The sequence below is a fragment of the Trichosurus vulpecula genome, chromosome 7 (assembly GCF_011100635.1).
Source record: "Trichosurus vulpecula isolate mTriVul1 chromosome 7, mTriVul1.pri, whole genome shotgun sequence".
Classification (NCBI taxonomy): domain Eukaryota; kingdom Metazoa; phylum Chordata; class Mammalia; order Diprotodontia; family Phalangeridae; genus Trichosurus; species Trichosurus vulpecula.
In genome coordinates this window covers 16584812-16597686 of record NC_050579.1, presented here as the reverse complement: position 1 = coordinate 16597686, position 12875 = coordinate 16584812, and positions in this window count along the sequence as shown.

Here is a 12875-nt window from a genome sequence, read left to right as displayed (position 1 = left end):
CAGCTTATTTTACAGATGAGGAAACTGAGGCAGAGTGAAGTGACTTGCCCAAGGTCACACAGCTACTAAGTGCCTGAGGCTAGATTTGAACTCATGAAGATGAGTCTTCCTGATTCCAAGCCCAGAGCTCTATCCACTATACCCCCTAGCTGCCCCAAAAGGGACTTCAGAGACCCTCTAATCCACAGAGGAGGAAACTTAGCCCCAAGGAGGTCAGATGGTTCTCACAAGGTCACATAGGCAGTAAGTAGAAGAGCTAGTATTTGGACTCAAGTCCCCTGACTCTGCACCACATCATCAAAAGCCCCCAAATTCTGGCTGAATTGATCCCTGGCACCTGCCCAGGGGTCTTCCCAAATGCCATCATGTCTCAGCGCCATAAATGTCAATGCTCAACAGTCCTCTCCAGCCCATAGTTGGAAGCAGAGCCCCTGAAAGGGAACCTCCAGCAAGGAAGGGGCCACATGTGATCTTAATTAGTGATGAGCGTGGGTTGGACCATCTGTGTCCCAGAGAACCGAATGGCAAGCTGCCTTTCGTATGCCAGGAAAGCTATGCAACGGGAGAGCGGGAGAGAACCCAGAACTGAGAGGAGTCTAGGGGTGAAACCAGCAGCATGGAGAGCCAGGTGAGTCTTGGAACAAAGCAGAGTGTTGGGTACTGATGGTGAAGACTAGCCACCCTCTTCTAGGGCCCTGGAAGAGCATCTGGGCTCTTCAGTCATGTCACCCAATGATGAACATCCACCAGAAGCTCCTTGATATGTCAGAGGATTGAGTTGTACTTAATCCACCACCACCTCATTTATAGCTGAAATACAATACAGGAAATAATTATCCCAAGATCATATCTCTAGTATCTATGGAAAAGGCCATGTCACAAGTGAGGTCAGGATATTAGGCTATGCTTCTGGCACCTCCAGCAGGTAAACTCCCTTCCCTAGGGTCCAAGACATGCCAACCTCCGTGTCCTGGTGGGCTAGATTATGGTGAGACACCAATGTGTTAAGCCAGGCAGACTCTTGGGGGTCTGAAAGACACAGATGTAACAAGGACAGCGGGACGACACAAACCGGAGGATTCACAGGAATACCAGAGAGGAAGGATTGGAAAGAAAACATGGAGGGCTGCTATAAATACAGCCAAATAATTTATAGAATCAGGGAAATGCAACTTGAGAAGGAAGACGGCATCTAAGGCTAGAGGAGGGGGATCTATTGCAGATCGTTTCTCTCCCTCCCTGAAAGGGGGAGGGCCAATGAAAGATTTCTACCCAGGAACCTGAAACCACAGGATGTAGCGGCCTTTAACTTCCCAGACATCTGTTGGGTGATAGATACAGCTAAATATGAATCATCAAAGGCCCTTCTAGGTCACATAGAGGACGGCTCCGTGAGGGAGAAATTCAAGGGAATTCAAGGCGGTTAGCAGTCCTCGGGATCTACACCTTAATGATCGCCTGGGGGTGCCAAGGAATAAAAGGGAGCCCCAGGAGGCAGGAGAAGGCATGATGGGAAAGCAGGGGAACAAGGTCGAGGTCTAGCAGATGAAAAGACACAAGGATCTTCCTGTCTTCTTTTAATATTCAACCGAGCAGGAAAGGGGAGGCCAGAGTGCCAGTCACTGCCCGTAGAGGAAAAAAGGGGGCTGCCCGAGGCTCAGAAAAGCCTTGGCTAAAGTCATCTGCCATGGAGAGGGAGGAGAAAAGGTCCAGGCTATAGTGACACCATTACTGAAGCTACAGGGGTCACAGGATCACAGGTCAGGGGTGAAAAGAGATCCCAGAAGCCATCTAGACCTACCCTCACCTCATCTTACAGATGAGGAAACTGAGGCCTCTTTGGGAGCATAGACCCAAAACTAGAAAGGATCCCAGCAGCCATCTAGTCTACTACCCCCCAGTTTACAGATGAGGAAACCAAGACCCATAGATTTAGAACCTCAGAGGCCACGTAGCCCACCACCTCAGTTTACAAATGAGCAGACAAGGATGTCCGGGAGAGTAAGTGTTAAAGGTAGGATTTGAAGCCAGATCCTTTGACACCAGAGGCAATATTCTTGTTCTTATACCATGGTCCCCTCTCTGATCCAGCCCCACACTCCCTGCTCTATCTGTACCCCCCGCCTTTAACACAGCATTGCTGCCACCCTATGCCCTGGAGATGGAGTGAGGATGGAGGGAGGGAAACAGAGTGTACTTTGTTTAGGGAGTGAAGGAATTCGAAGGACAAAGAACAGAGCAGACATCCAAGCTGCACACATGCCCTTCATCCCAGCAGGCCTCTCTACAGCTCCTGGGCAGTGGCACTGGCCCAGAGGGAGCCGGGAACAGGAGTGGCCACCGTTCAGTAGTCAATTGCCCAAGTAACAAGCAGTCAAAAATGGTGGGGCGGGGGGGGGGGGGGGGGGGGGGGGGCGGAGTGAAAGTCCAACAAGATTGTCCTCTCTGTGCAATATTAAAGATCATATTAAAAGACATCTATAAACTAGATGCCTAGGGGCAGGTAGGCAAATGGCGGAACCAAGTTATGGCTCTCTAGGGAAAAAAAAGGAGAACAGAGGTTCTCTTTTATAATTGTTTGGGTCAGGATGTGGAGGATAAGGGGGAGCAATCATGAGAAGCTGAATTATAATTAAGTGGAAAGAAAGCTCCCTCTAGAACCCAAAAGCTAAACTTGGACTGCTTTCCAGAAATGGAATTTTAACCAGAAGTTAAGGACAGCACAACAATTAAAATAGCTATCTGGTCCCTCTTTAGAGAGGAGAAAAGAAAGCTTTAGTTTTTAATGCAGCGTGTCTGTGTGACATAGGCTGATGAATTAATCTACCCATTTCTGGGATGTCAGATCAAAGGTTACACCTTGGGCCAAAAGACCCAGCAAAGAGAGCTCTTGGGGGGATGGAAGGTATTTGAGGAAAGGAAGAGAAAATGGATGGTAATCTGTCGGCAAAATTAAAATGAGTTCCCTATCTATGTAGTCTTTGGGTCCTGGACAGGGCCTCTGGTCTCTGCTGTAGCGATGAGTTTAGATAGCGAAGGACTAAATGCCTAAGTCCATAAAAACTCACAAAGTCACAAAGCCTTGGGAAGTGTCGATCAATCCAACGGATGGTGGAAAACTCTCCTTAGTTCTTCAGACAGCAGTGCAGCACAATGAATATGGGACCAAGGGTCCCAGCTCTTCTGATTTCCTACCTATATGACCTTGGGCAAATCACATAACCCTTGGGACCTCGGTTTCCTCATATATAAAGTCAAAGAGTTGGACTAGATGGTTTCTTAGATCCCTTCAAGCTATAGAGCTATATGAACTACATAAGATTCATGTGTGTGTGTGTGTGTGTGTGTGTGTGTGAATGTTGTAAAATTATGTAAGAAGGTTATATTTACTGCCCTGGCTAAACCAGCACCCCAAGAGTTTAGCTTCCTTTATTCTTTTAGCCTCACTGGAAATAATCAAGCTTTGATTGGGTTTGGACCTGGGATTGGAGCATCCTGGGGTAGTTATTTTGGTTTGGGGGGGCGGTATTTTTGACAGTGTGGTTACAAGAGTGAGTTGCACTTTACAAATGTGACTGGAGAATAGTTTAAAAGGCATGTTGAACATGGGCCCTGGTATCTAGATCAATAAGAAGCAGAATGCCTGGACCATACCACCTTGCAGACGCAAAGACCAGGCAGAATCGGAGATCTGGAGCTGGAAGAGAACTCAGAGATCACTGAGTCCAATGCTCCTGCTTTCTAGAGAAGTAAGCTGAGACCTAGTGGTGCACCCAGCTGCTGAGTGTCAGAAGTAGCATTTGTGAAGCCAGGTCCTTTGACTCCTGGGCCAGGTCTCCTTCCTCTGTGCCACAGACTTGGAGCTGGAAGGGACCCCAAAGGTGATCTAGCCCACCCCCCCTCATTTTACAGATGAGGAAAAAGCCAGAGCCAAGGTTCTGACTTCCAAATAAATGCAGGCCCCTCATCACCACACAAGAGGCAGAAGAGTGAAATGGGGTCCCTTCTGGAGGAGGGTCTTGTGGGATGTTCCAGGCTCCTAGACAATCCCGAGCTGCCTTTAACATCGTTCTTTAGTGACCTACAAGAGGATGTAAACAGCACATTAATTATGTTCTCTGGAGTAACTAAATTGGGAAGTGTCGTAAATACTAATGAGAAACGAGATGAAACAAAGGACTCTGAGGAATTAGAAATTCGACCTGGGTCTTCTGGGAGAAAGTCTTCTGAAGCCTCAGGAAGCCACAGATAGGCGGCATGATGAATTACACCTAAATTCCAAAGCCAGATCAAAGTAGGTGTAATCTCATGCACTCTCACTAGCCAAGTCCTACACTCTCTACTCAAGGCCCACTGTTCATTCACCCGACATGCCCTCCCTAACTCAAATCAAAGTCAACTGCTAGTCATGTCATCATTTCCTTGATATCGCGGCCTTCTTCGAAAACAAAGGACAAACACAACACAAGGAAGGGCCTATGGTATGCAAAGCAATACAGAGAAATTCACTCCAGCATTTAATCCAGTTCTCTCATTTTACAGATTTGGAAACTGAAGTCCAGAGACATCACAGGATCCTAGACTCAGAAATGGAAATCCAGCTCCCTTATTTTATAGAGTTGCCAACTGGGGCCCAAGGTCCTAAAGTAAGTTCTTAGAACCAGGATTCAAACTCCCAAGTGCTCTGCCACCAAAACCAGTATATTTCCCACTGGACTAAAGTTGGCTCGTCTGAGGTCACCCTTGCCACACTTAATATTTGCAAGACAAGGACCCCTCTCCAGCTGTTTTATCACCCAGACTGAAGGGATTTTTTTGAGGAAGAGCAAAGGCTGACAGGGTGAGGAGACTGTGAAGTACACACTCCGGAGCAATCTTAGATTAAATAAAAATAATGAAACGAGTTTCGTTTTCGGGAGAAGTAGGCATTGACAGAAGCTAGAAACAGTAGGCCTGTTATACATGTAATGAATTAGAATCCCGAGGTTTCAGAATTCAAAGAAACCTCAGAGAGCATTTAATCTAACTTATAGATGAACTGGCATTAATTCTTCAATAAATGGTCATCCAAACCCTGCTTGAAAATCTTGGGCAATGGGAAGCTCATTACCTAACCCCAAGGCACTCAACTCCACTTTTGGATAGCTGTCATTATTAAGAAGTTTTTCCTTACTTCAAGCCAAAATCGACCCCTTTTCTACTCCTATCCATCGCTCTAGCTTCTGATTTTTTGTGCCAAGGAAAACAAGTCTAAGCATGGCTCTTAAAATACTTGCAGACAACTATGATATTCCCACCAAGACTCCTTCCAAATCTTCTCTTCTCAAGACTAAAAATCCCCAGTTCTTGGAAAGGTTCTTTCTGGTGTATGGCCACCAGGGCCCCTCACAAACCTGGCTTCCCTCCTCTCGGGGTACACTCTACCTTGTCAATGTCATTCCTCCAGTTTGGCTCCCAGAACCAACCCCAATGCTCCAGACATAGGCTGACCAGTGCAGAATACTGTAGGAGTTTCACCTTGCCCACTTTGGACATTACGCCCTCTCTTCATGAAGCTCAGTATGGCATTCCAGATTTCGGCCGCCAAGTTGTTATGTTGACTTAGCGTGGAACTTGCAGTTCACAAAAACTTACAGACTAACTACAAGTTGGTCATTCAATTATTGAGCCCAGGTAAGCTCAAATTAAATAAAAAAATGTGTACTCATTACATTTTTTCTTATTAGATTCTGGGCGTTATCTTTTTGGATACTTACTCTCACATCCAATGGATTGCCTAACCTTTATTCATCAGTTGAAAAGAGTTCAATCCAAGACATTGATAAAAAATGTTTAACCCCATAGTTCCCCAAAAGAGACCTTTGGCATTTCACTAAAGACCTTCTTTTCAGTTGACATCAATTCATGAATCTCTCCTCATGGGTCAGCTACTTCATCCAGTTGTGAATCCACCACCCATATCTATCATCCAGTCTGTCTCTGCATCTTGTTCTTAAGAATGTAATGAAGGGCTGGCCCAGTGGAGACAGTGGCAGGCCTGGAGTCAGGAAGACTCATCTTCCTGAGTTCAAATCTGGCCTCAAACACTTCCTAACTGTGTGACCCTAGGAAAGTCACTTCACCCTGTTACCTCAGTTTCCTCATCTGTAAAATGAGCTGGAGAAGGAAATGGCAAACCACTCTAGTATCTGCCAAGAAAACCCTAAATGGGGTCACCAAGAGTCAGACACAACTGAAATAACTGAACAATTATCAGATATCTTGCTAACACCCAGGTACAGTATTTCAGTAGTAGCCTCTTAACCTACCATCCTATCCTACCATCCTATTGTTGAGAGAGATAATCAAGCCAGATTTGTGTGGTAACCTTAATGAACCCATGGTGGCTCACAATGATACAGACAACTGTACATAAAAATATGTTTTCAAGTTCTTTCCAGGAATTGGAGTCAGGCTTTCCAGCTTAGGGTTTCAAGAATTTATCTGCTTCCCCTGTTCAAAAACAGGAGTTTCTCAGTGGCACTTTTCCTGTTTTGCAAAAGTCACTCCTATGACTCAGAAATCATACCCAAAAGTCCTTTCTGTGCCCTGGGATCGGGATAGAGTTTGTCAAAGTTAGCAACTTGAAATCAGTGAGGGTGGCTCACTACTTCCTCTAACTTTTGAATAATGAAATTGTCATCAATAGATGTCCATGCAACCAGCCCACCATCTTTACTACTCCCTGCCTCCATGCTGGATTTCTGATCTCTTCCTGAAAGTTTTTATCCATTTCTTTTTGCTGGCTGGGTAGTGTATAGTATACTCCAGAATCACAAAATTTCAGAGGAGGAAGGAACATCAGAAACCATATAGTCTAAGTTACATGTTCCTATCCCAATATTGTTTCTATTTTCCTCTCCGTTGATCCTCAATGAAGTATTCTGCCTTTCTAGTTCACAAACCTCTTCACTTTATTGCCTGTCCATATTCTCACTGGCCACCTTACCACTGAGACCAGAGGCCATGTCCTTAACTTTTTCAGCTCCAGATCTCCTGGGTCCCCCATTCAAGGGGTGCTGGAGTCAGCTCGAAGCAGCTCCCCAGAACCAATTATTAAATTTTCCGTATGAATGCTATAAACCGAGGTTTGATTGATTGTTTTCTTTACTGTCATTCTAGACTTAAGAGAGTGATGGATGAAATGTTAATCATTCGGATTAAACTTAAAAAGTGTTTCCTGAGTACATTTTTTTTCCTGGTGAGCCAGTTATGAAGTGTTTCCCAGCACACACCTGCTCAAGATCCCAGTCGGTGAGTGTGTCCCATGGCCCACCATGTCTGGCTCACCATCTTCTTCCCAGCTTCCCTGCTTCCACCCACAAACCCTCTACTGCTCCTTCCAACTTCGAGCTCTGGAATCAAAATCAAATCAGTACTGACATTGCTACTGGAAAGGGTGGCCAATCCATTCCACTAAGGCTCCACTGGTGATTCCTGTGACTTTCTAAACCAAAATAATCCTCCTTGGCCACCATTGTGCTACAGGCGCTGTCTTTGAGGGCAAAGACTGTATTTGCTTCTTTGCTTTGTGCTTCTCAAGGTGCTGGGTCCAGAAGTAAGCACTTAATAAATACTTTTTCATTGATGTATTCATTCATCTTTTCACATTTTCATTTATTCATCAGAATATAGCTCCATGATAATAGCTAATAATAGCTAACATCAATATGGCACCTACTATGTGCCAAGCACTATGCTAAGTGCTTTACAAATATCATCTCATTTGATCGTCATGACAAATCTAGGAGGTAATTGCTATTATCACCCCCTTTGTCTAGGTGAGGAAACTGAAGCAGATAAAGGTTATGTGACTTGCCCAGGGTCACACAGCTAGTAAGGGTCTGAGGCTGGATGTAAAATGCTGCTCCACTGCCTGGATTCCGACCCCCTCCCCTCCATGCTTATCACCTGTGTGACTGTGGGCAAAACACTTTACCTCTCTAGGACTCAGTTTCTTCACCTGTAAATTAAAGGCATAGGACTGGATGACCTCCAAGGTCCCTCCTGGCTCATCTCTGATCCTGTAATCCAGCAACCTCTCCATCCCTTCTGAGTATGGCACATCCGTCCATCACCATATTCCAATGATGAATCACACCCCACCATGTTCTAGCGTTCCCCAGGAGGTCAAATAGATCTCCTTGCATTAATAGCTCTATTAATAAAGATTACGTCCACTCTGAGCATGTGTGCATAGACATGGGCCAGAGGTCCCTCCTCCTCTTCTTGGATCCTGTTTTCCTGGGCTTGGGGACTGATGGTCTTCTTCCTATGAGTTACTAGATAGTTGGGGGGCACCTGGAAGGAAGGGTGCATGAGCATCTCTTAGATGGCCGCTAGCGTCCTTCTAGCTCTAAATCTAAGATCCTCTAGTCCCTTACCCTCGTCTATGGAAGTCAAAGCTGGGGGAGGGGCACTGTGCTGGGAACTCGTGAGGTTAGCACCATTATGAGTTGGTCCTTTTTCTGCCTTGTGTTCCTTGTTGTAGAAAGGGACGTTGCCCTGCTTTCAGTTTAATGATCTCTTGGTTGAATACAGACCGGGGATGGAGTGCTTCTTCTTGGGGAGAACATCCAGTTTTGTCCTTGACTGGAAGATCTGGTCTCTTACAAAGTTCCACTGGCTAAGCTGCTGCTCCTTCTCTGGACCTCATTCTCCCAATTTGTGCCTCCTCAGATTTTTATTTCCCCTTTGGAAGCTGTTCTTCAGTCATTCAGTTGTGTCCAGCTTTCATGACCCCATGGACCGTAGTATCCATGGGGTTTTCTTAGCAAAGATAGTAGAGTGGTTTGCCCTTTCCTGCTCCAATGGATTAAGGCAAACAGGGTTAAGTGACTTGTCCAAGGTCACACAACTAGTATATGTGTGTGAGGTGGGATTTGAACTTAAGTCTTCCTGACTCCAGGCCCTGTGCTCTAACCAGTGTATCACCTAGCTGCCTCTTGAAGTTCCTCTCCCGTTTTTCAAGGAAACTCTTCATTCTCCCTTAGGAACCAGAAAATAGGAAAGCAGAAGGGAAACAGAAAACTGAGAGAAATCTCTGCAGCAAGTTTCTCTAATTTCCAAGATATATAAGGAACTGGTTTAAATTTATAAGAATAAGAGCCATTCCCAATTAGCAGATGGTCAAAGAATATCAACAGGCAGTTTTCTGAATAAGAAATATAAACTACCAATAGCCATAACATTAATAATTAGAGAAATGTAAAATAAAGTAGCTCTGAGCTAGAAACCTCATACCTGGCAGACTAAGAAAGCTGACCAAAAAAACTGAGAAATGCTAGAAAGGCTTTGGAGAAAACGAAGGCTGGCACACTCATGCATTGTTGGTGGAGCATTGAATTGGTCTGGCCATTCTGGAAAATTTGGAACTACGCCCAAATTATCACTAAACTGGGCATACCCTTTGAACCAATGATACCACAACTAGGCATATACTCTTAAAGAGATCAAAGAAAGAGGAAAGCAATAGACAAAAGTGTCTTTTGTGGTCTTAAAGAACTGGAGGCTAAGGGAGGTAGTAGTACCCATCAATTGGGGAATGGGATTATTTTAAGTAAATGTAATGGATTACTGATATGCCATAGCAAGTAATGAAAAGAAAAAACCTGGGAAGGTTTGTATGAACTAATACAGAGTAAAGCAAGCAGAAGCAGTAAGACAATTTGTACAATAACAACATTGCAAAAAAAGAACAACTCTGTAAGACGTAAGAATTCTGATCAGCGCAAAGACCAACCACGATTGCAGCGGATAGCTGATGAAGCATGTTAACTAACCCACTTCCTAAGAGGTGCCAACTCAAAATGTCGAATGAGACAAGCATTTTTAGACATGGCCAACATGGGAACTAGTTTTGCTCGACTAGGCATATTCGTAATAAGGGTTTTATTTCCCTTTTATTTCTTTCTCTGAGGGAAGGAAGACGGGAAGGAAAACAAAAAGATGCTTAGTTGAAAAAATATTTTAATAAAAAAAGCTGTTTGTTCCTATCCCTTGACCCTTATTGAGGAGTCAATGGCTCATGTATTTTGAAGGAATTTTCTTAGTAGTCCTCTTACACCATTTGTTATTTTAATCAAAATGGCTTCATGGGAGGAAAAAAATGAAAGAAAAGAAACTTTCCCTCCAATCCTTTGCCCTCCTCCTCTAGCAAGGAGATCAACCTTCATTCTGTGCCTCATCCATCAATGGTGCCAAAGAGTCATGTGAATGAGGCTGGAGAGGCCGAGAGAGCTGTTCCTTGGCACCAGAAACAGCACAAGCGTGGCAAGATCCCTGCGGGTCACTGGCACGCTCCCCTCACCCACCATCCTTACTGAAACTGAGCTCTTCTGTTCTCTGTGGCTCTCGCTGCCAACTGGAGGGCAAACTACCTGTTTTCCTGTTCACTCTCTAGGAGGGATTCTAAAAGAAGGTCTTTTTTTTTTCCTTTTCTAAATAAGGAACTCTTTTCCCCGGGACTTTCCTGCCTTTAACCTTCCTATAACACTTTCCACAAAACAATCCCATAAGATAGGTTGTACACATAATAATGATCTTATGTATGTAATGAATGATTTGCAGTTTGCAAAGCACTTTACACATTAGGGCATCTCAAAAGTCTTAGTGTGGTTTTAAGCTTTAGGGGTGGTCTGTACATTATATTATCACCCCCAATTCATAGATGAAGAAACTGAGGTTCGGAGAGCTAAAATTTTGAGGTCACAGCTAGTAAGTATCAGGGCCTCAGCTTGGACCCAAGCATCCAGACTCTAAGCATAGAACTCTGTCCACTACTCCAAGCTGTCTCTCATTAGCTGAGGCGTTATTTGCTCAAACACCTTTGACTCACTGTGAGCAAATTCTTACCCATGCCCTCAAGGTCGTGGGGGAGGGGGACGATGACTAAGCCAGTCTGGGAAAACCACCACTAGTGGGGAATGGCCTTCTTCCACCCCTTCCTCTCTCCCCTCCCCAGACGCCATCTCGGGCAGCAAGGTAGGAAGAAGGCATTGGTGGTCTCTACCACTTGGGTGAGCTAGGAGTTACGGAGTACAATCAGTGAGATGGAAGACCACCGGGTTTTACCATGCACCCTGTGGACGCACCCTCCGTTGCTCTGGACCTTGCCGTCTACCCTGCGCTGCATCATACAGACTCTCTGGGCCCTCTGGGCAGCTTGAACTCTTCTCCGGGCTGGGTGAGACTCTGGAGAACAGGGCCTGTTTTCCTTTATTTGTGTCCCCAGCCCTCAGCAGAGTGCTCAGCATAGCCTTAGGATTTAGTCGATGCATTTTGTTTTTCATTCAGACTAGAAAGGTAATAGCTACCATGTACACAGCACTTACTACATCAGGTGGCACTGCACTGAGCCCTTCTAGTTATCTCCTTTGATCCTCACAATGACCCTGGGAAGTAAGTGCTGCTATGACCCCCGTTTTACAGATGAGGAAACTGAGTCAGACAAAGGCTGGGTGACTTGCCCAGGGCTGCCCAGCTAGCATCTATCCTCTGTACCGCCTAGCTGTGTGATGACCCTGAAGTCAGACATTTGTTGTTTAGTCTTTTTTCAGTTGTGTCTAAATCCCTGTGGCCCCATGTGGGATTTTCTTGGCAAAGACACTAGAGTGGTTTGCTTTTTTTCTTCCCCAACTCATTTTACAGATGAGGAAACTGAGGCAAATAGGGGGCAGTGACTTGCCAGGGTCATACAGCTAGTAAATGTTGGAGGTCAGATTTGAACTCAGGTCTTTCTGACTCCAGGCTGGGCACTCTGTGCGATATGGTGCCACCTAGCTGCTGAAGTCAGATGACCTAGGTTCAAACCCCGCTCTGATATTTACTACCTGTGGGCTTTGAGGAAATCATTTAATCTCTCTGTGCCTTAGTTTCCTCGTCTGTAAAGCGTAGGGGTTGAACTAGAGGGCCTCAGCTCTTAACCTATGAGAAGGTCTTCTAAAGAAGTCCAGCTTCCAATCATCTCTGGCCCATCTTTTCTCATCTCCATTCTCACCATCGATCCAACAATTGCTAAAGTCTCCCGGCTTCTCGCCCCTTTGCCTGTCTCCTATTCTCCCTAATGGAGCACCCCAGTGATGCTTGGGTGGGGAAGACTCATTTCCCATTTGGTGGGAGGCAAATCTTTCTGGTCTCCTGAGTGAAGGATTCCCTGTCCCTTCACTCATTCTCCACATGGCTTCCCCTTCCCCCACCTCCTTTCGGTGTGTTCTTCCTCCTTAGCACTCAGAACCTGAAGAAAACAACAACAGGGAGTGAAACTTTTGTTGGCTGCCATGGGGATGACCATGACTTTCATCAGCCTAAGGTAGGAATATGTCTTCCCGGACCAGCCCGGTGTTTATTCAAAGGCAGTCACTTCCAGGCTCACTCCTGCAAACTAAACCTTGGCCAAGGACTTTGAGAATCTTTTCGTCTGTGCAAAATCCCATGTGTTGGCTCCCCGGGGCTTACATAAGCAGATCTGACAGCTTCTCCATGGAGAGATGAATGGCTAGCCATGTCATGTGGGAGAGCTCTCACATGCCTTGCCTAGGGAACATTGATCTCCCTTTAAAAGAAAATCAGAGCCATCTATCTTCAGAGCAGAGCCAGTCTGTGATGCCCCTTGGTCCTCTCCATTGGACCTTCTCATAGGACTAGGAGATCATGGGGAGGAAAAGAAGTATTTGCTAATGTTTCTTAGGGACCCAAATATCACAAGATCAGACTTAAAGGTGTAAGGAACTTTAGACAACACCTAATCCACCATCTTGCAGGTAAAGAAGCTGAAGCCCAGATGTGCCCAGGAATCCACAGCCAGGGTCTAAAGTGAGCTCCAACCCAGGGTTATC